We start from the raw sequence: 24,763 nt of genomic DNA, 5'->3' as shown, positions 1-24,763 counted from the left end.
ACTGTAGATAACCTCATTTTTGAAAATATATGTTCTTTTGCTATGTTACTGTAGCTGCTGCAGTATGTTACATCACTGCCATGAGAGACACATGAACAATTTCTTCAAATAGCCCCAGGATGAAAGAAGGTTTAATAGCCAACCATTGTTCATTTTCCACCAGTATCTGACTCCTTGACTGCAGACAATTGTAAGGGATCCTTCAAATGATATATTGAGGGCTGCAGCAAAAGCATTGCATATTAATATGGACAACACTGAGGTTATTCATTATCTCCAAGCACTGTGTTAGGGACTACTCAGTGCACATTATACCATACTTACACCTACCTCATGACTGAAAGTACAGTATCAGTGCTGATTCCAAACATCTCTGGAGGGAAGAATTCATTCTACGCAAAAGCTTTTCCAAGGTATACACTGCCATTCAATTCCACATGTCCACTCCCCCTTGTAAAGCAGTTATCTGCTGGGAGCAGCTGTGCAAAGCACTACCACTTTTAGTTCAACACTGTCTGAAATGATACTTAAGCATTTCAAGGCAAAATACCAGCCTATGTGTTCTCTAAACCTTTGAGAAATTACTAAAGATGGAAAGATCAAATTGAAATTTCTCAATTCCTGTCAACCTATGGGCTACCATGACAGAAACACAATACTTTGCTGTCTGAAGTCTTAAGAACGAATTAACGTTAGTACCATGCAATGTTACTGTATCGTCTTACTAGCTGCTATTTTTCTTCTCCTTAAAGGCCATGGATGGCATGTTATACTTGAATATATTAAAGTGGTATCATCTGAAAGATAGGTAGCATGCAATTGTATGGATAGCAATACATTTATACAAAAACATAAATAGTCAAAGACTGCAAAAATATCAAAGTCACAGCGCCAAGCAAGGGTTGCTTGTTGGATGAGCAACGGGACCTTAGACAAGTGAACCATGTCCAAATTCAACTCATTCAACCTGTGAGCGTTTTCCAATCAGCTTCTGTTTGGCCTCTTGGATTCTTCAATGCATTGATTTACATGCTTTCTTGAACCGTCAACCTGATCAATGTCCTAATCTTCAACCTCTTCTTCATCTCAAAAGTTGCTGTTCCTTCTTCATTTTGTCTGAATTGAGGGCATCCCCCTTTGTGGGCTCCAGTTATGAAGGGCACAGCATTCCACATCTATACAGGACACCATTTCTGGGCTGTGCCCCACCTGAGCATTCCAGGTACCAAAGAAGCCTAATGTCTATTGACAATGGGCCAGGTTAAGCATGAGCAGTGTAGCATTTTTTGTTCTGCTGCTGTTGACTGTCTTGTACTGATATCATTGAGGAGGGCACTCCCTGTCTCCCAACAGGCTTTCCCATTTGGTCCAAGGACTTTGGAAGGAGGTAGCAACCTGTGAGATGTCTAGAATATAGAAGTCATTACACTTCCCAAATTTGCTGGTGCAAAACTCCAGAACTGAAGGTTACATATAATGTGGATGTTCATAGGATGGAAGCCTTTTCTATGGGTAAATATGGGTTTATGGTAGGGGACTGCCAAAGCAAAAATTAGTGGAGTTAATAGCACCTTGTAGTTCAGGGTGGCAGGGATGGTGGAGAATGCCACTGTCTAAATTGCTTGATTCTCACCTGCATGGTGGTAGGATATGAAGATCTGTGGCCTGGAGTTTAAAACAAAAACAGAACGTTTAGACATGATCTATCCAGACAAACAAGTTATTGCTTTTGTGTTTGCAGGCCATTGAGGCTTCGGATGACAGACAGCATTTGAGCCTAAGGTTCCCCATGGTAGGCTCATTCAGAAAGTCAGGAGGAATGGGATTCAGGGGAACTTAGCTGTCTGGATACAGAATTGGCTGGCCAACAGAAGACAGCGAGTGGTAGTAGAAGGAAAATATTCTGCCTGGAAGTCTGTGGTGAGCGGTGTTCCACAGGGCTCTGTCCTTGGGCCTCTATTGTTTGTAATTTTTATTAATGACTTGGATGAGGGGATTGAAGGATGGGTCAGCAAGTTTGCAGATGACACAAAGGTTGGAGGTGTCGTTGACAGTATAGAGGGCTGTTGTAGGCTGCAGCGGGACATTGACAGGATGCAGAGATGGGCTGAGAGGTGGCAGATGGAGTTCAACCTGGATAAATGTGACGTGATGCGTTTTGGAAGGTCGAATTTGAAAGTTGAGTACAAGATTAAGGATAGGATTCTTGGCATGTGGAGGAACAGAGGGATCTTGGTGTGCAGGTACATAGATCCCTTAAAATGGCCACCCAAGTGGACAGGGTTGTTAAGAAAGCATATGGTGTTTTGGCTTTCATTAACAGGGGGATTGAGTTTAAGAGTCATGAAATCTTGTTGCAGCTCTATAAAACTTTGGTTAGACCGCACTTGGAATACTGCATCCAGTTCTGGTCGCCCTATTATAAGAAAGATGCAGATGCTTTGGAGAGGGTTCAGAGGAGGTTTACCAGGATGCTGCCTGTACTGGAGGGCTTATCTTACGAGGAGAGGTTGACTGAGCTCGGACTTTTTTCATTGGAGAAAAGGAGGAGAAGAGGGGACCTAATTGAGGTATACAAGATAATGAGAGGCATAGATAGAGTCGATAGCCAGAGACTATTTCCCAGGGCAGAAATTACTAACACGAGGGGTTATAGTTTTAAACTGGTTGGAGGAAAGTATAGAGGGGATGTCAGAGGTAGGTTCTTTACACAGAGAGTTGTGAGAGCATGGAATGCATTGCCAGCAGCAGTTATGGAGGCAGGGTCATTGGGGACGTTTAAGAGACTCCTGGACATGCATATGGTCACAGAAATTTGAGGGTGCATACATGAGGATCAGTGGTCGGCACAACATCGTGGGCTGAAGGGCCTGTTCTGTGCTGTACTGTTCTATGTTCTAAATGTGAGTCATTAGTTCAGGATGTGCTGTTCAATTAAATATAGGGGAGGCCTTGCCACACAAGACAGCAGTACCCCTGATTTATTTAGCTGCCTTAAAGGTTAATACCAGATATGGAATCAAAAGAGAGGTAACAGAAGCACAGAGCTAAAAAGTGAACTCTCGAAGATTTACTGACATAGTAGTGCTTGGTACAACCTAAGATGACTGTCATATATAGCAAAACAGATTTTTTGTTCCAAGTCAGTAAAAAAAACTAGTCTGCACCAAAGTAAAAATCAACAAAGAGCTGAAATCCTCCTAAGCAGGGAAAAAGTGGTACATAGGCATTAAAACTAAGTTGATGACATTTATGACAGATATTCTGTTCATGTAACAGTTACAGAAGTCAACAAGTTTTTTTATTGACTTTTGGCATTGCTTCATCAAAATGTGTGAAATGAATTTGTCCTTTAAATGTTTTGGTAATCACATGTACATGTATAATTATACACAAGGTAAATATTAAATGTCACAACTCCTGAAGCAATACTATTGGCATGGCACAGTAGCTAGCATTGCTGCCTCACAGTGCTAGGAAGCCAGGTTCAATTCCACCCTCAGGTGACTGTTTGTGTGGAGTTTGCACATTCTCCCTGTTTCTACAGGGGCTTCCTCCCACAGTCCAAAGATGTTAAATTGTGCCATAGTGTCCAGGGATGGGTTGGATTAGTGGTGGGAAATACAGGGATGTGGTAGGGCTGGATGAGATGCTTTTCAGAGAGTTGGTGTGGACTTAATGGGCTGAAAGGTTTGCTTCTATACTGTAGAGATTCTATGGTTTCTTTTTACAAAACTCTATTGTTCATTTTGTTTGAACAATAGTTCCAAAATAGACAAGATCTTTGATTTCACAACGTCATCACTTTCTCAAAATGCCATGTCAATTGTTAGTGCACAACTCCAAATTCACAGTATTCATTGTATGTACAAGTAGAAGTCAACCACTTCCCCAGTTTTTAACTCTGACTCTGTAGACTACACAAGATACTTTTGTGCCGCTTAGGCTAGGCCACTCACAGCAATATGTCAAGAGTGAGTTTGTATCATTCAAGCAGCTAGATGCAACAACATGTATAGCTTTTAAATTAATAAAATGTTCGAAGAATTTACAAGTGATTGAAATTCCCCTATATCAGGGGAAAATCAACAAAAATGGAAATGCTGGGAAAATTCAACACATCTGGCAGCACCTGTGGGAAGAAGGTAGGGCTACAATTTTGAGTCCAGTGACTCTTCATCAGAACTGATAGCAGCTAAAAAAAAAACTGATGATGAAGACGAGGTTAGGGGTTGGGGTGTGGGGTGGGAGGGAAAGGGTGAGGCAATCGACATCAATAACTTTAGAGCCTGATTTCAATTTTTTTGTTTGTTTTTTACCCACCCCATAACCTATTATCACATTACATGGTTTGCTTTCAGCATTGACTACTTCATTATCACTTACTTAGCTTAGAACATAGAACATAGAACAATAGCGCAGTACAGGCCCTTCAGCCCTCGATGTTGCACCGACCTGTGAACTAATCTAAGCCCATCCTCCCACACTGTCCCATCATCATCCACGAGTTTATCCAAGGATTATTTAAATCTCCCTAATGTGGCTGAATTAACTACAAAGGCAGGCAGGGCATTCCACGCCCTTACCACTCTCTGAGTAAAGAACCTGCCTCTGATATCTGTCTTAAATCTATCACCCCTCAATTTGTAGCTATGCCCCTCATACAAGCTGACATCATCATCCTAGGAAAAGACTTTCACTGTCTACCCTATCTATTCCTCTGATCATCTTGTATGTCTCTATCAAATCCCCTCCAAGCCTTCTTTTTTCCAATGAGAACAGACCCAAATCTCTCAGCCTTTCCTCATAAGACCTTCCCTCCAGATCACGCAACATCCTGGTAAATCTCCTCTGCACCTTTTCCAATGCTTTCACATCCTTCCTGTATTGAGAAGACCAGAACGGTACACAATATTCCAAATGTGGCCACATTAGTGTTTTATATAATTGCAGCATGACATTATGGCTCCGGATCTCAATCCCTCTACCAATAAAACCTAACACAGCGTATGGCTTCTTAACAGTACTATCAACCTGGATGGCAACTTTCAAGGATCTATGTACCTGGACTCCAAGATCCCTCTGCACATTCCATACTGTGAAGAATCTTTCAATTGACCCAGTATTCTGCCTTCCTGTTATTCTTCCTAAAGTGAATCACCTCACATTTATCTACACTGAACTCCATTTGCCACCTCTCAACCCAATTCTGCAGTTTATCCAAGTCCCCCTGAAACCTGCAACATTCTTCCACACTGTCCACACTACTCCACCAGCTTTAGTGTCATCTGCAAACTTACTAACCCATCCACCAATGCCTGCGTCTAAGTCATTTATAAAAATGACAATCAGCAGTGGTCCCAAACAGATCCTTGTGGCACACCACTTGTAACTGAACTCCAGGCTGAATATTTTCCAACAACCACCGCTTGCTACCTTCTTACAAAAAGCCAGTTTCTAATCCAAATTTCTAAATCACCCTCAACCTCATGCCTCTGCATTTTTACCAACAGCTTACCACGTGGAACCTTATCAAGTGCTTTACTGAAGTCCATATACACCACTTTAACTGCCCTTCCCTCATCTACATGCTTGGTCACCATCTCAAAAAACTCAATGAGGTTTGTGAGACACAACCTGCTCTTAAAGATACCATGTTGACTATCTGCAATCAAATTGTTGCTTGCTAGATGATTAATCCTTTTCCAAAAGTTTTCCTACAACAGATGTAAGGCTCACTGGTCTACAGCCCTTCTTGAACTAGGGCACATTTGCAATCCTCCAGTCCTCTGGTACTAAACTTGTAGACAATAATGACTCAAGGATCAAAGCCAAAGGCTCCAACACCTCCCTAGCTTCCCAGACAATCCTCAGATAAATCCCATCCAACCCAGGGGACTTGTCTACTTTCACTTCTTCTAGAATTGATAACACCTCTTCCTTACTAACCTCAATCCTTTCTAGTCTAATATCTTGTATTTCATTCTTCTCCGCTACAATATTCTCATTTTCCTGAGTGAAAACTGATGAGAAATATCTGTTTAGCACCTCTCCAATCTCCACAGAGTCCACACACAACTTCCCACTTCTATCTTTGAGTGGCCCTAATCCTACCCTAGTCATCCTTTTATTCCTCATATACCTATAGAAAGCTTTCAGGGTCTCATTTACTCTACCTGCTAAAGACTGTTCATGTCCTCTCTTTGCTCTTCTTAATTCTCTCTTTAAATCCTTCCTAGCTAATCTGTAACCCTCCATTGCCTCATCTGAACCATCTCATCTCATCGTCACATAAGCCTCCTTCTTCTGCTTAACAAGAGATTTCTGTAGTAAATCATGGTTCCCTTACCTTATCACTTCCTCCGTGCCTTACAGGGACATACCTATCTAGTACATGCAATATCTGTTCCTTAAACCAGCTCCACATTTCAATTGTCCCAATCCCTTGCATTTTTCGATCTCATTCTATGCATATTAAGTCTTGCCCAATAGCATTATAGTTGCCCTTGCCTTTCCTTTTCCCCAGTTCTGCCTGCCATCAATTATCCCCTCATTTACCTACTCCTTTCATATCTTTCTCTCTCTCTGTCTTTCTTTGTCTCTGGACTCCGTCTCCAACTATCCGCTCTTCTCTCCCTTCCATCACCACCACCAAACTCCTCCAACCTCATCTTCAGCATATATACCACATTTTTCAAGCTGCCATCAATGAAGTGTTAACAGACTCAAAGTGTTAGCTGTGCTTTCTTCCCGCAGATGCTGCCAGACTTGCTGAATTTCTCCAGCAATTTCTGTTCTTATTTCAGAACTTCAGCATTTGCGGTTCTTTGTTTTATTTCAGAGGAACATCAGTTATGAATATCAAATGGAGAAGTTAAGATTATTTTCTGAAAAATGAAGGTTAGGAGGAGATTTAATAGTGGTATTTAAAATTCTGAATTATCTGGACATTGTAAATAAAAAGAAAACTCTCACTCAAGAAAGGATTGAAAATGAAAGGACACAGATTGAAATTAATTGATTAAAAAAAGCAATAAGGGTAGGATGAAAAAAAGCCTGTTCATCCAGTGAATGGGGAAGGTCTGAAATACAGTACCTTTGAATTTGATGGAAGGTGATTTAATAAACACATCCCAGAGGCAATTAGTCTGTTTTTCTGAATGTGCACAGTTATGGGTAAATGGGCAGAGAGGAGCTCGAAGGAAGTTGCTTAATGAGAGATCTGGTGCAGGCACAATGTGTCAAATGGCCTCCTTCTATGCTAGAACAATTTCGTGATTCTGTAAACTCCAGAGGTTGACAGTGTCGAATTAAGTTAAGAGATTTGAATGATGATACGTCAGAGTACTGAAAACATCCAGTTAATATCAGCGAAATGTCTGAGTAAATCAAATCATAGCTTATTTGGAAGCCCAGAATGGATACCACATTATACGAAGTTTGTGAAAGCAATGGGAGTGTGGAAATATGGTGGGAGTGAAGTGCACTCAATCTCACTGGGCATGCAGCAACGCTGTTACAAAGTGAGCCATGAACAAATGAGTTTTTTTCATTACGTCTGAAAAAGTTAAAGATGATTTAATGGTCTTCTTTAGGAATGTAGTTAGAATAAGATAAATAGTAATAGATAGTTTCCATTGGTCAGAGAAGGATCAATGGAGACTCAGACAGAAACCTTAAGATATTAACAAGAGTAATTCATTTTAAAAGTTATTAATGTTGGATTTTTTGTAGCAAATAATCTGAATTTGTATTTATTTGTCATGATTGTCACAAGAAGTGCTGAAACTGTGTCTGTAAATGTGTTTGAAAAATTGTAGAGAACACTTTCAAAACTGAAAGAACTGGTTCTGCTGCTATGACTACCACAATGTATTTAATGACCAGTGCAATAAATCTGAAAAATTTACATTCATGCTCCTGTTTCTTGTGGGAATGGGATTCTCTCTTCTTAACCAGCTTGCAGATCCTGGAAAAAAAGAAAGTAATTTTCTGTTTACAAGACACTCAATCATATCTCCAATTGGATGGAGTGTGGGCATAACTTTATAAAAACATTTGCCGACTAAACTTTCAATGCAATAATCATTCGAACTGTAAATAAACAAAGATAATGTACCACTTACAAGCTCAACTGTCAACTTGTTACATTTATAGGAGATTCTAATCTTGTCTAGTAAGAGTTCAATGCAAGAAATTGCTCTCATTTTACTCAATAATAATTTCTAAAGTATTTTGTTAAATTCTGATAATGCTGGGAGATTATTTTGCATTTATCAGGCAGTTTCTAATGTCTCAAAATGGCTATCACTATCATTGGAAGATTTTTCACTTGCATGCAAACACACTTAGAATGATTCCTTATTATTGCAATTGGGAAAATGTGCTTGGGATTTAGGCTCCTATGGTGCTGAATTGCAGAGGGCAGAGCCAAATTGAGCTGCAAATTGTATAATTACCACCTACCATCCACTGACGTACCAAGGAGATTTCTGCAGTTCTTGAAACTGTGAGCTATTATCTAACTAGTTTTTCAAAAATATTCAGAGTTCCTTAACCACATGTCTGCTAAGTGCTCTAAAAGATCATGCCTCTGAAAGAATTCATGTCCATGTTACTTTGAGCTCCACTCAATCTGGTGATACCACAGGTTGAGTCAATGGAGGTCTACATAAGTACTTAAAAGGAGCAAATGTATTCTGTACAATTCCCAAGGGTAACTTTGTTTAGCGAATAATGTTAATGGGACATATTGCAATCATACAATAAATAATCCTGTTAAGTAAGACAAGTGTCTCTGTTAAAAAAAAGAAAGAACTGCTGATATCATAAATCAGAAACAAAAACAGAAGTTGCTGGAAAAGCTCAGCAGGTCTGGCAGCATCTGTGATGCGAAACCAGAGTTAAAGTTTCAGGTCCAGCCCTATTCTGAGGAAGGGTCACCAGTCCTGAAAGGTTAACCTTTGGAGACTGAAAATGAAAAGGCAAAATTGGGTAAAGTTGAAACTGTTAATGAGCGGTAAATTACACTAATCTGTCTCTCAACAGTCACCAGTGAGAACATCATCTTGATGCCTGACAGTTGGCTGAAAAATAGAAGTACTGGTCTTAACATTAAGATGATCCTCACTAGACACTTGACTAAATTTTTAAACTTTCTCATCATAACCCATATTACTCAATGGCTGGCAAGTTTCAGCCCATTTTTGCAGGACAGTGTAAGTGCTGATGGTCACATACGCAAAGATGCCCAAAGAATGAAGCACAGCTTACCAATTTGTAAGAATAAATGAGATATTAAAAACATTAAACAAGATTCCTCCAGTGGGGAAAATACCTGCAGCACTCTGGGAGGGACCTGCTGACCCAGATGAAACAAAATGTAAAGAATTTGTTTATGCCAAAGGGTAATTTGCTAATTTTAATCATGATAAAGGGTCAACCTTACTGTCCTATCTGACCTACTTTCAATGGCTGAAGAAGCAGAAGCTGACAAGAGATGAGACTGCATGGCGCAGATAGAATAACGGTTAAGAGCAGTGTAATGCTACAAGTTACACTGCAATACCACACACATGAGAGTTGAAAATAGATGTGTGGTTCACAATTATAATGTTTACATTTTAATCTGCATGCATGTCTTAACCTCAGCTTAATTTAAAGATTTGAAGGAGGTCAACTACTTCCCAAAGCTCAATTGGCTGAGCAACAAATAGCTGCCAAAACGCCACTCTATTTGACCAACCAGTCAATGGGAAACCAACTGAAGATTTGATTGGACTAATGAGACTTAAGATAGAAGCCAAAACAGAAGAAAGACTCCAGTGAGATTATTCTGTTGGGCATAAGCGAACTGCTTCATACTGTCAACATAGAGTAAATCACAGACTTTACAGGACTGGTAGAATTGATTAATCCCCTAACTTCTAGAACAGAACAGTCTAAACCAGTGACAAAGATAATGCTGAATGAGCAGTAATCATCAAATAACTTGACTGAAGGCATGAAAAAGCCTCAGTCACCAATAAAACAATCATAGAGGGAAACTGAAGATATCTGACCAGATCAACCATTTGAAGGAGATGAACTGTACACAACTCCAAAGAAGCCAGACTAATACCCACAGATTCAGGGTATGGTGACGAAGAGGAAATTGCCTGCTTTATACATCCAGGATTCTATTTAAAAGCGAGTGCTTATTCACATCAGAAAGGTATTGTTTTGACCAAAAATCCAGGGTACTGCTAGGAAGAAATAAATTGTTTCAACATAGAGCTGCCTTCTGTGATTTATATTCATGAGATTAATAGTCTTCCTGTTAATGTTTTGGGGCATCAGCCTAAGTTAGCAGGCAAGTGGCTCTCGAGAAAAGAGAATTCAGGAGATTGAAGGTACTTTCGATAAGGTAATGACCAATGACAAGGTCTACCAAGAATGATGTCTGTCATGAAGGATATCCAAGAGATAAAAGGTCCCTCTCTGCATTAAAAGATCCACGGATCAGAACCAAGCTCAAAGTCCTCAAGCAAATGTCTACCTATTATCCCAAGTCCAAAGATTGTCTTTCTGGGAAGATTGTGCAATGTCTATCAGTATTTATGAAGTGAGAACTTAGAATCCCTACAGTGAAGAAACAGGCCCTTTGGCCTAGCAAGTTCACCCTGACCCTCCGAAGAGTAATCCAGCTCAACTAATGCGCCTAACACAATGGGCAAAAAAAAAGCATGGCCAATCTACCTGACCTGCACATCTTTGGATTGTGGGAGGAAACTGGAGCACCCGCAGGAAACCCATGCAAACACAGGGAGAATGTGCAAACTCCACACAGACAATTGCCCAAGGCTGGAATCAAATTCAGGTCCCTGGTGCTGTGAGGATGCAATGCTAACCACTGAGCCACGATGCCACCCTAAACTTGGGGTTGTGACAGATATTGGAGGAGGGACAGATGCATTATATCTATATCTATATCTATATATATATATATATGAATGAAAGTATACCAATTAACAAAGGGAAAAGCGTGTGAGAGAGATATTCCATATGTTAATGGTTCTACAAGAATTAATATTCATGTTACATTGAACTCTATCCAATCTGAAGAGGTCACATTGTCTTTGGGTACACACAATTAGGTTTCGGAAGAAAGCATAAGTATTCTCTATAGTGTTCTGTAAGAGTGCTCAGTAATTACAGCTGACTACCAACGTAACTTTAAATTATTGTTATCATACAATAAACCACCTTGTTAACCAGGAGAATTGTCTCTTTGGTTTAAATTCACCCACGGACTATTCTGTGTCACTGATAACTAGATAGCTGCTAAGCAGAGTAAAAGCGAAGAAGGATTAGTGGCAATGAACTACCTCAAGCACTCCTTACTGAGTACCATCTACTGGTGATGGTTGAAAACACCATATTAAACTCTGAATTCTCCAGACAATTAATATTTGTCAGCGCAGTTAGATTTAACTTTGACTTTATTGTTTCACATATTGTAAATCATTCCTTCGCTGACCGTGAAAATATGGTTTGGTTGATGCCCTTTCGAGCATAAGAGCCTATATTTTGTGCTCGCTAATTGCCTCTCTTGAGGAATAATTATATGACAAAACAAGCTTAATGCCATTGGTGCAACAAACATTATATTTAATATTTACATAACAGTTCAGAGTGCAGGCCCAAGATAGATAGTTCTGCTGTATTACTTTTATCTGCCAGGAATTATTATAATCTATAACTTAAACTTTGCAGTTAATTTATGCATGCACATGCTTTTCATGTGTTCAGACCAATTTGCTTTTGGTATTTAATAATTCTGAATAATTTACGCAAATGTAGAGGAAAAACACCACAGCAGAGTAATCCTTTAGCAAGTGATCGATGTCTGGTATTTCATTGTCTAAACATGAACTGTGAAAATCAACATTCCCCCTTCACCACGAAAAAAATGAAGATGTTCTCTGCCTCCTTTCAGAATAATCAGTTCAATTTCCTAATGACAGAAGAATTAAATAATAGGCTCTGAAAAGAACTGTAAGCAGTCAAGTGAACCCATGTGCAAAATTGATATTTCAGCAAATCTTATATCTTACACACAATGCCCATATACTGTTATGTAGTTTTCTGACAAATCTACACTTAAGCAACATCATATTTCTTGCTTTCTATCTTTGACCATGAAAATTAATGACAATTTTGTACAGTTCTGATTGCTATGTGAAATGTATTTTTTAAAATGATTTTACATTTGTATTTCTCTATATGATCAAAAATAGATCAACTATTTGGATAGAGGAAGTAGACAATCAGACTTTGTCTATATGATTTTCTCACCTTGTTAACATTGCAGTAATGAAGGCACAAACAGCAGAGTAGAAAATTGGAGATGGAACTTGGACTGGTTAACTCCCTTCCTCACCCAAGACATTGAATTCCATCCTCGTACCATTTGCTGCTCCAGCTGATGTAGACTAAGTCAGCACAGACTGCAACAAAACCACATACTACATGTTCTGCATGGCTCAGGACAAAACTAGACAGTCCATCATTCCTTAGTATTTATAATTTTAAGAAGCAATTGATATACATTCAAATTAAATGCTGGAAACATTCAGGCAGCGTGTTTTATTGTACTTTGCCTTTTATAAAGTCATAGCATGGAAACAGACCCTTCTGTCCAATCAGTCCATGCTGAACATAATCTCAAACTAAACTAGCCCCACCTGTCTGTTCCTGGCCCAGATCTCTCCAAACCTTTCTTATGTGTGTATCTTTTAAACAGTGTAATTGTACCCACATTCACCACTTCTTCAGGAAGTTCATTCCACACGTGAATCACCCTTTGTAAAAAGAAATTGCTTTTCATGTCTTTTTTAAATCTCACTCCTCTCACTTTAAAAATGTGCCCACTATTTTTAAAAGTCCTTATCCTAGGGAAAAGACAACTAACATTAAATCTGCCTATACCTCTCATTATTTTATAAACTCCTGTCAGGTTATCTCCCAACCCCTATACCCTAGGTGGAAAACATCTCAGCTTACCCAGCCTTTTTTAATAACTCAAACATTCCATACCTCGCAACATCCTGGTAAATCTCATCTGAACCCTCTCCAGCTTAATAGTATCATTTCTATAGTAGGGTGACCAGGACTGGCCACAGTACTCCAGAAGAGGCCTCACCAAAGTTCTGTACAACCTCAACATGACTTCCCAACTCCTATAATCAAAGGACTGAGCAAAACAAGGCAAGTGTGCCAAGCACCTTTTAAGCTACCCTGTTTTTATGTGACGCAAACTTCAAAGAATTATGTATCTGTACCCCTGGTCCCTCTGTTTGACAACCCTACCCAAGGCCCTACCATTAATTGTATAAGTCCTACCCTTGTTTGTTGTACAACGCCTTATTGATTTCATAGAACTAAGTGTTCCACATAACATCCACACAGGAGTCAGGGAAGGATGCAAGAAACCTCAATAAACAACATAGCACTATCCATCATACTTCACTGACATTCATAATCCAATTACGCCAAGATCATCCCCTCATTCTGTACTATTCCATTTTGCCACCAGAAGAGATCACTGTGCGTTTTTAGTTCTGATCAAATGGACAAAATACTGAGATTTTCTTTTCCGATGTCACTTTTACAGTTTGACAATGAAAACTAAGTTAGTGAATGGAAACTGTCATCAACTTAAAAGTTAATTATTTTTATTCATTTGGGGGACATGGGCATCGCTGGCTGGCCAGCATTTATTGCCTGTCCCTAGTTACCCTTGAGAAAGTGGTGGTGAGCTGACTTCTTGAACTGCCACAGTCCACATGCAGTAAGTATAGCAAAATGACTTTTGAGGAAAGAATTTGAGAATTTAACCCCTTGACAGTGAAAGAAGGGTGATATATTTCCAAGTCAGGATGGTGATTGGCTTGGAGGGGAAATTGCAGATGGCGGTATTCTTCTGCATTTGCTGCCCTCGTCCTTTCAGGTGGAAGTGGTTGTGGGTTTGAAAGGTTCTGTCTAAAGATCTTTGGTGAATTTCTACAGTGCATTTGTACATAATAGACAGTGCTGCCATTGAACATTCATGATGGAGGGGATAGATGCTTGTGGATGTGGTGACAATTAAGTGACTGGTTAGCCCCGGATGGTTTGAAATTTTTTGAGTGTCTTTGGAGCTGCACCCATCCAGGCCAGTGGTAGTGTTCCATCACACTCCTCACTTGTGCCATGTAGATGGTGGACAGGTTTTGGGGAGTCAGGAGGTGAGAAGAGAGCTAGAGATTACTGAGCATGGTCAAGACTAACATAGAAATGTGTATAAAGTGTACCATCATCATTATTTTGCTATTAGATAAGTCTTTACCATTGATAGCAGTGCTTTCAGCTGTATATGCCCCACATTGTAAAATTCCTTTCCTAACTCCATTTCTCTCGCAAGAAGCTCCCTAAAACATATCTCTTCAGTCAAGCTCTTGGCCATCTTTCCCAACATCTTTTCCTATAGTTCACAGTCAAATTTTGGGTAATAATATTCTTGAAAAACATCATAGGATGCTTTACGATGTTAAAGTGGCTATATAAATTAAACTCTGTTTGATATTCCTTAAAGGTGGAATCACAGGTAGAAAGGGTAGTGAAGATGTTACTTGGTACACTTGCTTTTATTGGTCAGTGCATTGAGTATAGGAGTTGGAAGATCATGTTGCGTTATAGGACTTTGGTTAGGCCACTTTTGGAATATTGCTTTTAATTCTGGTCTCTCTGTGATCGGAAAGATGTTATTAAATTTTAAAGAGTGCAGAAAAGATTTACAAGGGGTTAGAGGTTTTGAGTTATAGAGAGAGGCTGAATAAGCTGGTGCTATTTTCATTGGAACATTGAGGGTTGAGGGGTGACCTTTTGAATGTTTACAAAATCATGAGGGGCATGGATAGGCTGAATTGTCAAAGTCTTTTTCCCAGGGTAGGGGAATCCAAAACTAGCTGGGTTAAGGTGAGAGGGGAAAGATTTAAAAGGACCTCAGGGGCAACATTTTCATAAGAGTGTGGTGCATGTATGGAATGATCTGTCAGAGGAAGTGGTGGAGACTGATACAATTACAACATTTAAAAAGCATCAGGATGGGTACATGAATAGGAAGGGTTTAGAGGAACAATATGGGCCAAACACTGGGGAATGTGAGTAGGTTAATTTATCTGCTTGGCTTGGATGAGTTGGACAGAAGGGTCTGTTTCCATGCTGCATTACTTTATGGCTCTATGACTCTATAATTAAATCTGCTTCTAACTACATCGCTGTATGTTGTTTGTATCTAATGAGAGAACTTAATTTGCATCTGACCTTAACTTACCTAAATCATTCTAATTTTACCTGGATAAAGTTTAGGTATGAAAGACATATTCAGGTAGATTTTCACTTTTGGTTGTGATGAAAAGTGTAACTTGAGATTGTGACCATTCTACACCCTGTCTTTTCCCTTTATTTCTACTCTGTATGTCTAAGGAATGTATTTCCCCAACATTAGCTGTCATATCAGTAAATATTGACTAGGTGTGGATTATTTTGCAGATAAGGGACCACTGATCTGCAAATGAGAAAGACTCACATCAAAAATTTCAAAGATGTCTAAAGTAAGACCTTAGATTTGTAACAGCCGCAAGCACAGAATTTAAATTCATGGTTAACAGAAAGGATTTAAGGTTTGTATTCTTTGGAGTACAGAACGATATGATATAATTGAGACTTTCAAGATAATTAAAATAATTGATAGCGTACACACAGAAAAATTATTTCTTCTGCTGCACAAGTCCAGAACAAGTGGAATAAGCTTAAAGTTTGAGCTTAGATGCTCAGGCGTGAAGCTAAAAAATTCTTTCCACAAAAAGTGGAGGAAATTTGGAATTGCTCTTCACCAAATAAAGTAAATAAAAACATTCGTAACTGAAGTTGATAAGTTTTTGTTAGGCAATGATATAAAGGTTTATGGAGCCAATAGATGAAGATTAGCCATGATCTGCTTGAACAGTGAGATGATATCAAGGCGCTCAATGGCCTTTTTTTTCTATTCCTCTATTCAGAAAGAATGAAGGAAAAGATTAAAGTTGCTTGAATATTGAATATCCTGCAGAAGCTGTGGTGGAGATAAAATCCTCAATAGCTTTAAAGTAAATGTGGAAATATATCTGATAATGTAAAGGATATGGAAAAAGGGACGAGGGTTGAGGTTATTGGTTAGCTGCCTCAGGAATTTGACATAGTTTGGGAAAGTTGCCTTCTTCTGTGCTGTAAAATTCTGGATTTCATGTCCAGTTCGAATTATCTAACTTTGTCTCCAGTGTTCTTATGACTGTCCACTCTGAAACAAAAATAAAATCATGAATGTTACTTTTCGATTATTGCAAGCTATAAGCTTAGGTCTATGAGGAGAAACAAATATTGGGTGGCATTTTCTGAGATTACACCCTGCTGGAACATAAGGACCATTTGCAGTTAGGCAGCCTCATTGTGGAAGAGGCAGTATTAGTAGCCCATCTCCAACCGTGGATAGTCATTCTTTCAAAAGAAAGATTTCCAGTCAAAGTGAACTCAACGTGAGTTACAATGGCTCACCAGCATTTCGACATTTGAGGCTGCAGTAACTCCAGGAATGCAGAGGAGCACCAAAACCCTGTTGACTAGGGTTATCAAGCTTTCTAGATGCCTGCTGTGGTACCTGAGGGCTTTCAGTGAGGTGAGTTCTCACAAGAATTGGGAGAAAGCTTTCCAAGCAAACAAGTATGCATAGAAGTGACCCAGGTAATCAGCAGCAGTGGTGTGCTGTTTCCAGTGCACCAAAATATCTAGAAATTTAGAGATTTGGAAAAGACAGTCGCATGACACTTCCAGGAGTCAAGACCAACAAATTGAATTTTCCAGCATTTTCTAAGCAACTCAGGATAACATTCTTTGTAACCACTTTGATTCCACTTGCAGTATACTCACCCAAGTAACTGTTATCAGGAATGGTTTGGCTTTGGGCAATGGGGTTGTGGAGGAGAGTGTGAAGGTGCTGATGATTTGGCAGCTGTGAGAACCTGAACTTGCCTTTCCTCCAATTACCTTTCCACTTTCACTAACAGTCTCCTCACTGTGACTCTCCTCCTGCCCCACTCACCTCTCTCCAGGGATCCATAGCTGAAGGTTTCAGAGCATTACCAGCAGAGGCTGTGGCTCCCATTACCATTGTTTGGCTGGCAGTTCTTGGGGTGGGATTTTTGCTGTACTTGCACCTTAATGCTATGGGAGGCTCGACACCGTTCAGGTAAGTGGTTATTTGTCACATCGTTGTGTCTGGTGTCTCAGAGAAGAGAGATACAGAGGTCCCCTCATTTTTCCAACCGTTACAGATGGTGTGGGGAACTCATGACTGGCAACCAGTGTAATTTTTCTGTAACCAACTAATACTAATTACATACCATAATGGATAATAATTTGCCCTTGCTATAATTAGCCTTTCTATACATTTTTCCTATTGTGCGATTTATGTGTAATGATATTTTTAAAGGACAATATCCTGTGATCCTCGTTTATGTTATAAATCCAAATATTGAATAGATATTGGTATCTCTCTTTTTTTTGTTACAGCATGGTAAATCTTTCTAACCCTTCATTCTAGGAACAATGATTTCTCGGGCCCAATGAACAGGAAAACTGAACTGAGAACTGTTACTTTTGCATCTGTACCTAACACACACATATAAATGAGATCCAACCATCTGCTGGAATTTTCAGGCCTTTTTCAGTCTAAACGTACCCCATAGAGAAGTTCTCCTAGTTAACTCTTCAAGTGCTTACATGAGCACCCCTGTAGAAAATATAGAGGGAAAAGAGTAAAGCAAAAATGGGAAAAGTTTTGTTGTGGTGGCAGAAAAAGCTGTACTGAAGTTAAAATAAGAAATGGGAGAAAAAGAGATATGGGAGAGGAACTGAATACAGGGACAGCAGGCTTACAGATTAAGCTTTCAGGTATCATCCAGTGAATCCAGGAGAGAAAAATGGTCAGAAATATCAGTATTAGAAAGGTAGGCCTTTTTAGGCGTCAACTAGGAGATATTTTTGAATCAATCTGTTCAGAGATATTATTTACATAGCTGTGGAGCAGGTGGGACTTCAACCCAGGTTTGAAAAAAGAGTCTAGTTCAGGCCACAGGTGATACTATGGTGGAAGATGTTATTTAGTTATGTGTGATAGCACTTCTGGTTATAACAGTAAAAAAAGCCTCATTCACATTAGCAATTTCAGGCAAAGAAGTGAAATCTGGCAATATTGGAGTATCTCTCACTGAAATTAATAGCCTAGTATATAGCAGCAGCATAGGAAGTTAACCAGACCATGAGATGTATATCCAGAGGATAGTTGAAATCCTAAGGGAGAATATTCAGTCTGCATAAAGCACTGGTTAAGTCATGACAATGATGTCCTCTTGATATATAAGGTGCAAAATAAAACTTCTACTTAGTGGCTGCTTTACATGACATTATTTTGATTGAATTTTCATTTCAACAAAGGATGTTCCATTTTCACTTTATTTACTATTTCCTTACATTTAGACATGTATTACATAGTGTAAATGCTTTACATAAAGATAATGTAGTACCTAGTTGAACAAAGCTTGGGACTTATTGTGAAAGAGTTAATGAAATTTATAATCAATGATTAGTCATTCATCCATTAACCATCTGTAGCAGCATTTGTAGTGAAATATATTAAGTGGTTGGAATCATTGGAAATGTGCATTACTCACACAGAGATGGAATAAGAGAACTACATTAGTAGTGTGTTTGTTAAAGCCATGAATGTGTAACAGCATGATTAGTTGAGTTGTCTTATATGACTGTCAAGGACAAATCCACTTTCACTGATGAGGATTATGGATTAGCATTTTCAGTTCAATGCTGCGACTCATGAATGTGATGTCTGTGCTCTTAGGGCAAACTGTTACCAGATATCACTGTTAAACAGTGATCTATCTTATAATCTTTGGAGCTTTTTACACTGTGACAAGATCTAATAACTGCAGGATTAACATTTTCATTTTAAAAAAAGATTCTCAAGGCCTTTGCCATACAATCTAAGACCATTTAAAAAATCTTAAATATCATTAGAGTCAGAGACAACTTTTAGAAATGGTTTAATTAATTTATGCTTTCCCAAAGAATTCACTTGCACATTATCTCAAGTGCAATCCTATGAAGTCAAAATGGGGACTGTATTATGCACTGCAATTTAGAAAGATTTATATTATCTCAAGTGGTTTCACAAATGATGGCAATGAATTACAGATAGCCTCATAGGTGAAAAATGAATCAAATGACACAGCTAACTATGATCTATTTTAATTATAGGTGGACTTCTTTATATATATCAGTACAGTAGACCTGACTAATCTCCATTCAAACTAAGTTTCAATATAAAATTAAATGATTAACTTTCAGGACTTGGAAAGTTCCTTTCAATGCATCATGGAAACCAAAGGCTGACTCAACTTAAAATCAGTAAGTCACCAGGAGTTGTATATTTGAGGATGCTGAAGGAAATACTGACTATAATCTTCTGATCTTCCTTAGACTCGTGGGTGGTGCTGGAGAATTGAAGAGTTGTAAATACTGAACACCTGTTCAAAAAAGGGTGTGAGGATGAACCTAACAACCAGAGACCAGTCAATTCAACTTCAGTGATGGAAAAGTCTTTAGAAAGATAATCCTTGCCAAATTTAACAAGCACTTAGACAAGTGTGGATAATTAAGGAAAGCCAATAAGGATTTGTTAAAGACAACCTGTGTTTAATTAACTTGGCAATATTTTTGAAGACATAGCTGTGTTGAGAATAATGGAATTGTTGTGGTATATGTGGACCTCCAAAAGGCATTTAATAAAACAGCACATAATATCTTTATTAGCAAAATTAGCAAAGCCAATGGAATAAAGGGGATAGTGATGATATGAATACCATGCTTGCTGAGTGAAAAGGAAACAGACTGGAGAAAAATTCCCCATGGGTCAATATTAGCCAATTTTTGTGACATGTAATAATGATCTTGAATTAAAGGGAAATACAAGTGATCAGATAAAATGTGAAAGTACAGCAAATGTTTTATTAACCAGCTCAATGGGAACAGGAATGTGCTGGTTGATCAAATATTCTGGATATTCAAGAGGCACATGTTAATGCAGTAAACCCTGAACAACATCCAGGCATCAACATCCCTCAAAGAATCTGTGTAAATACAACAACATACTTCCTAAAATGAATGCAAAAAAAACACATGTAATAGAAAAGTAAAGCACAGAGCATACATATCATCATCATACTTTTTACAGCTTAAATACTTATACATCATGGAAGATCACAAAATGTAAGGTATATAATTTTAGCGGGTTTACAAAGAGTGCCGGTTGATTAAGGTGCTGGTTGAAACAAAGTTTGTTGCGTTGTGGGCCAAAAGGAGGATAGTGATGGACTTCAAATTGACATAGGTAGCCTAGGTGAATGGATGGACACACGGCAGATAACACTTAATGCAGAGAAGCACAGGCAAAGAAGATGAAGATGGTTAGATTAAGAATATTACACTGAGGAACTATCTTTGTGGAAAAGTGATTTTATCACTGTCCCTGAGCCAGGAAGTCTGGGTTCCAAGTCTCACCTACTCTAAAGGTGTGCTATAACAATTCTGAACAGATTGATTAGAATGTATGTACACTGAGGAATTTTACTGTAAGGAGACCCTGCCTCCTTACCTTTTCAAGAGGTGTTTGTGGTGCAGTGGTAGTGTCCCTACATTTCAGCTAGGAGACCTGGATTCAAGTTCCATCGTTCTAGATGCGTATCATAACACATCTGAATAGGTTTATTAAAAACATCTACACTGAGAAACATCTGGAGTAATATCCTGGAGCTGAGATAATTGACGTTTAATATCTACGGTATTCCTTTGTGACAGGTATAACTCTAATCAAGGGATAGTTTTACTCTCATACCCATTGAATCCAGCTTTGCTAAGGATCCTTGATGCCCTACTCTGCCAAATACAGTCTTGATGTTAAGGGCAATCACTTTCACCTCACCTCTTTTGTTCATGCTTGAACTAAAGTTGTAACTAGGTCAGGAGCATAGTGGCATCAGTGAGCAGGTTATTGATAAGAAAGTGCTGTTTAATAGCACTGTTGATGACATCTTCCATCACTTTACTGATGATTGAAAGAAGACCGATGGAACGATAATTGACTAGGTTGAATTTGTCCTACTTTTAGCATACATAGCACACCTGAGCAATTCTTCACAATGTCAGTAAATATTCATTTTGTAGCCATACTGGAATAGCTAGACTGGGATCACAGCAAGTTCTGGAGTGCAAGTCTTCCAGGTTATTGCCAGAATGTTGTCCGGACCTATAGTTTATGCAGTATCCCATGCCTTTTGATGGATAGTATCCTCAATGTACAGCCTGTTTAGTAGATTCTGAGCCTGCCTGAATACATTGAAAATGAGAACTTCATTTCTCCCTCACTCTCTCTCTCTCTCTCTCTCTCAAGGTATCATTATTTAAGCGGTCATTAGCCTTCCATTTGATTGGTCCTTGAATATCCTTGGTGAAGACTTGCAGTGGTGTTTCTGTGGGGTACCTAAGAAGGATGTTATCTTGTCCTTAGAACCGAAAATGTGTTGCTGGAAAAGCGCAGCAGGTCAGGCAGCATCCAAGGAGCAGGAGAATCGACGTTTCGGCATGAGCCCTTCTTCAGGCTCATGCCCGAAACGTCGATTCTCCTGCTCCTTGGATGCTGCCTGACCTGCTGCGCTTTTCCAGCAACACATTTTCAGCTCTGATCTCCAGCATCTGCAGTCCTCACTTTCTCCTAAAGCATAAGCAATAATAAACATTTATTGAAGTAAAAATCATAAGATTGATCACTTGAATGAAAAATAAAAACCAGACAATCATTGTGCTTTTTTATTGACTCACCCCAATTACAGAGATACTGTGGTCTGCAGAATGTTTTGATCGCAGACGTTATTTCAATATCTTCAACATTCTTTAATGCAAGTAAAGGAAATGAGGACGTATAGAGATTCTGGGTAAATTGTCACGGGTTATGAAGAGGTCAGCAGCATTTTAGGTGGCACGGTGGCACAGTGGTTAGCACTGCTGCCTCACAGCGCCAGAGACCCGGGTTCAATTCCCGCCTCCGGCGACTGACTGTGTGGAGTTTGCACGTTCTCCCCGTGTCTGCGTGGGTTTCCTCCGGGTGCTCCGGTTTCCTCCCACAGTCCAAAGATGTGCAGGGTCAGGTGAATTGGCCATACTAAATTGCCCCTAGTGTTAGGTAAGGAGTAAATGTAGGGGTATGGGTGGATTTCGCTTCGGCGTGTCGGTGTGGACTTGTTGGGCCGAAGGGCCTGTTTCCACACTGTAATGTAATCTAATCTAATGTAATCTAATCTAATTACTGAACAATGAGACGTTCCCTTCCCACAATGAAAAAGACAGCAGTATAACTAGTAAATGAGACATTCTGATCCCATGTGATTTTTATGTTTCTAACTGGAGTCCAGATACATTTTGTTTTCAAGACTTAGTTTCTTCATTTACTTTTCTGTGTCGCATGACTTGCTGAAGAAGGTTTGAAATGGACTACCAGCCTCAGCTGCTTTCCTCTTGATGATCATCCATGGAGAGGATTTCTCCTGTTGCTGTGTCTCCTCCAAATGCAGAGCTCTGCATGATGACCTTAAGCAATGTGCAGCACACCAGTATAATGAAGGAAACTCTTTGCAAAATATACTTTGGGAAGGGCTTAGACCTGTTTAGTGGCCTGAAATTCTAATTCAGCATCGTCATTCTGTATTCACAATGATGCTGGATTTTATTACACTGATGTCACTCAGCTATGCTTGTGTGGGTGAATGACAACCCACGTCTGAAGGAAGTGTTCCTTTACTCCAGCAAAAATCCTGCTATATTCCTTTTAGGATCAAATATTGGTGATAGGAGCACAAAAGAATAGTGAGACTCTGATTCGGAATAATATAATTTTGACAGCATTCTTTATACCGTACAAGGTATAAATAAAGCAGGCTGCCTGGAGATGCACAATTTCCACTTGCACAAGGCTTCAGATAAATCTGTCAGTTGTTCATCCTGTGTAAAAGTGCTGGGTAAGGCCTCCTGTAAAAACTCTTCTCAACTACTGTCTTTTTCTGGTCATCAGATAGTTTTGCTTTTCATCCTCTGAATGATCCTGAATTAAAAGAAACCAGCAATGCCAATGGTCATTTAAATGCAAACTGGTAGACCAAGGTCCTATAGTTGTAAAATAAATAAACTGAAAATGGAAACGTTCTTGAAGATAAATCCAAATAACTTAACCATCGGCCCTCCCTGTGCCGATTTGGCAAGAAGGGTTAAAATGAGGTCCATTATTTTTAAAATAATTGTTTTGCTATCGTTAAGTGCATGAACACCCCAACCTTTTGTACTGAATAAGGAGAAAACAATGACCTTCATTCAACTTTAAAGCTTGAGATTCACCTTCCAAATACTAGGAATGTTATGAATCCCATTTGCCGCCAGCTATGATCCCCTTCTGGGAAAATTCAATAGTAATAGCTGAAACATTCAAAACAGAAAGACATTTGTACAGGAGATAGATGATAAGGATTTCTACTGAAGCAATTCCACAGGGAAAATAGTTTGCTACCTGAATGCTTGATGAATCCAATGATGGATCTGCCCCATCATTCACACAATGTCAGCAGTGGAAGAGATTTGCCTAAATGGCAAGAACTTGTGGTAGGTCCTTGTTGTTCACCCTGAAAATCTGAATTCTGAAAATAAAAACAAATTACAACACTTACCTTTCAATCAAACTCCAAAAATCTGCATTCAGCAGTCAGCTTGCACACTTTTTTTTTTGTTTTTATTCTGAAGCGGTGCTGACTTCACAGAAAGCTCCTCCAGGGATTTTCCAGCCATGGGAACTCTGAATACCATGATGGATTGTGATCCTTCTAAAAATGAGAATATCCCTATAGTGTTGTTGAGGTATATGAGGTTAAACTGTACTCAGCATGAGCTGCAGTGAAAGAAAAAGCTGTTAGTTATTTGTCCTCAAATAAAATACAACTATTTTGAGTACCATAATGTTTAAGAGTTGGTTATGCTCACATTAAATATTGCGAATTGAATAATTGTGGCAATTTACTTATAGAGTCCTTCATTCCCAACATAAGAATGACTGGTGAAGCTTATCATTTTAGTTGTAACTCTGCCTTGTTTAGCATTCTTAAAACTTTCTCAACAAGTTGACATTGTGGTCAAGACAAACATTTATCACTTGTCCCTGGTTGTCCATGAGAAGGTGATGGGGACAATAGGCCTCTTTGTGTGTATAGTCGAATAGTGTGTTAGACTATTTCATTGTCATGATGAGTTTAATTTGATCTAAGAGTTTTATCACTTTTTACTGCACACCAAAAAATTCAAGCAGAATTTGATTTCAGCTTCTTTGGATTTCTGGTTGAGTGACATAACCACTACACTACCACTCCTGCTTTTCTACAATGTGCATTTTATGTTTGCACAGCAGGCCAACTATTGCAGTGACAGAAGAATAATACTGACAGTCAGCTATGAATTAGAATTAGGAACCACAAAAGCAGCTAAATACCAGCGAAGACAGAGCAACTGCTAACTGTGCAGTACTATTAGAGAATAGAGC

The 24,763-nt window shown here is 39.0% G+C and overlaps 1 long non-coding RNA gene across 1 annotated transcript; it reads right to left on the bottom strand.

The window, feature by feature from the left end:
* Window positions 1-1,299: 1,299 nt before the first annotated feature.
* On the bottom strand, window positions 1,300-12,540 carry LOC122561495. The gene is made up of 3 exons (XR_006315012.1): window positions 12,337-12,540; window positions 7,911-7,969; window positions 1,300-1,665 (listed from the first exon to the last, which is right to left on the bottom strand). It is a non-coding gene; the product is annotated as an uncharacterized LOC122561495 (long non-coding RNA).
* Window positions 12,541-24,763: the final 12,223 nt, after the last annotated feature.

The sequence above is a fragment of the Chiloscyllium plagiosum genome, chromosome 23, assembly GCF_004010195.1.
Source record: "Chiloscyllium plagiosum isolate BGI_BamShark_2017 chromosome 23, ASM401019v2, whole genome shotgun sequence".
NCBI classification, from domain to species: domain Eukaryota; kingdom Metazoa; phylum Chordata; class Chondrichthyes; order Orectolobiformes; family Hemiscylliidae; genus Chiloscyllium; species Chiloscyllium plagiosum.
Note: the sequence above shows the minus strand (reverse complement) of the source record. Positions and strands in the feature narration are given on the sequence as shown.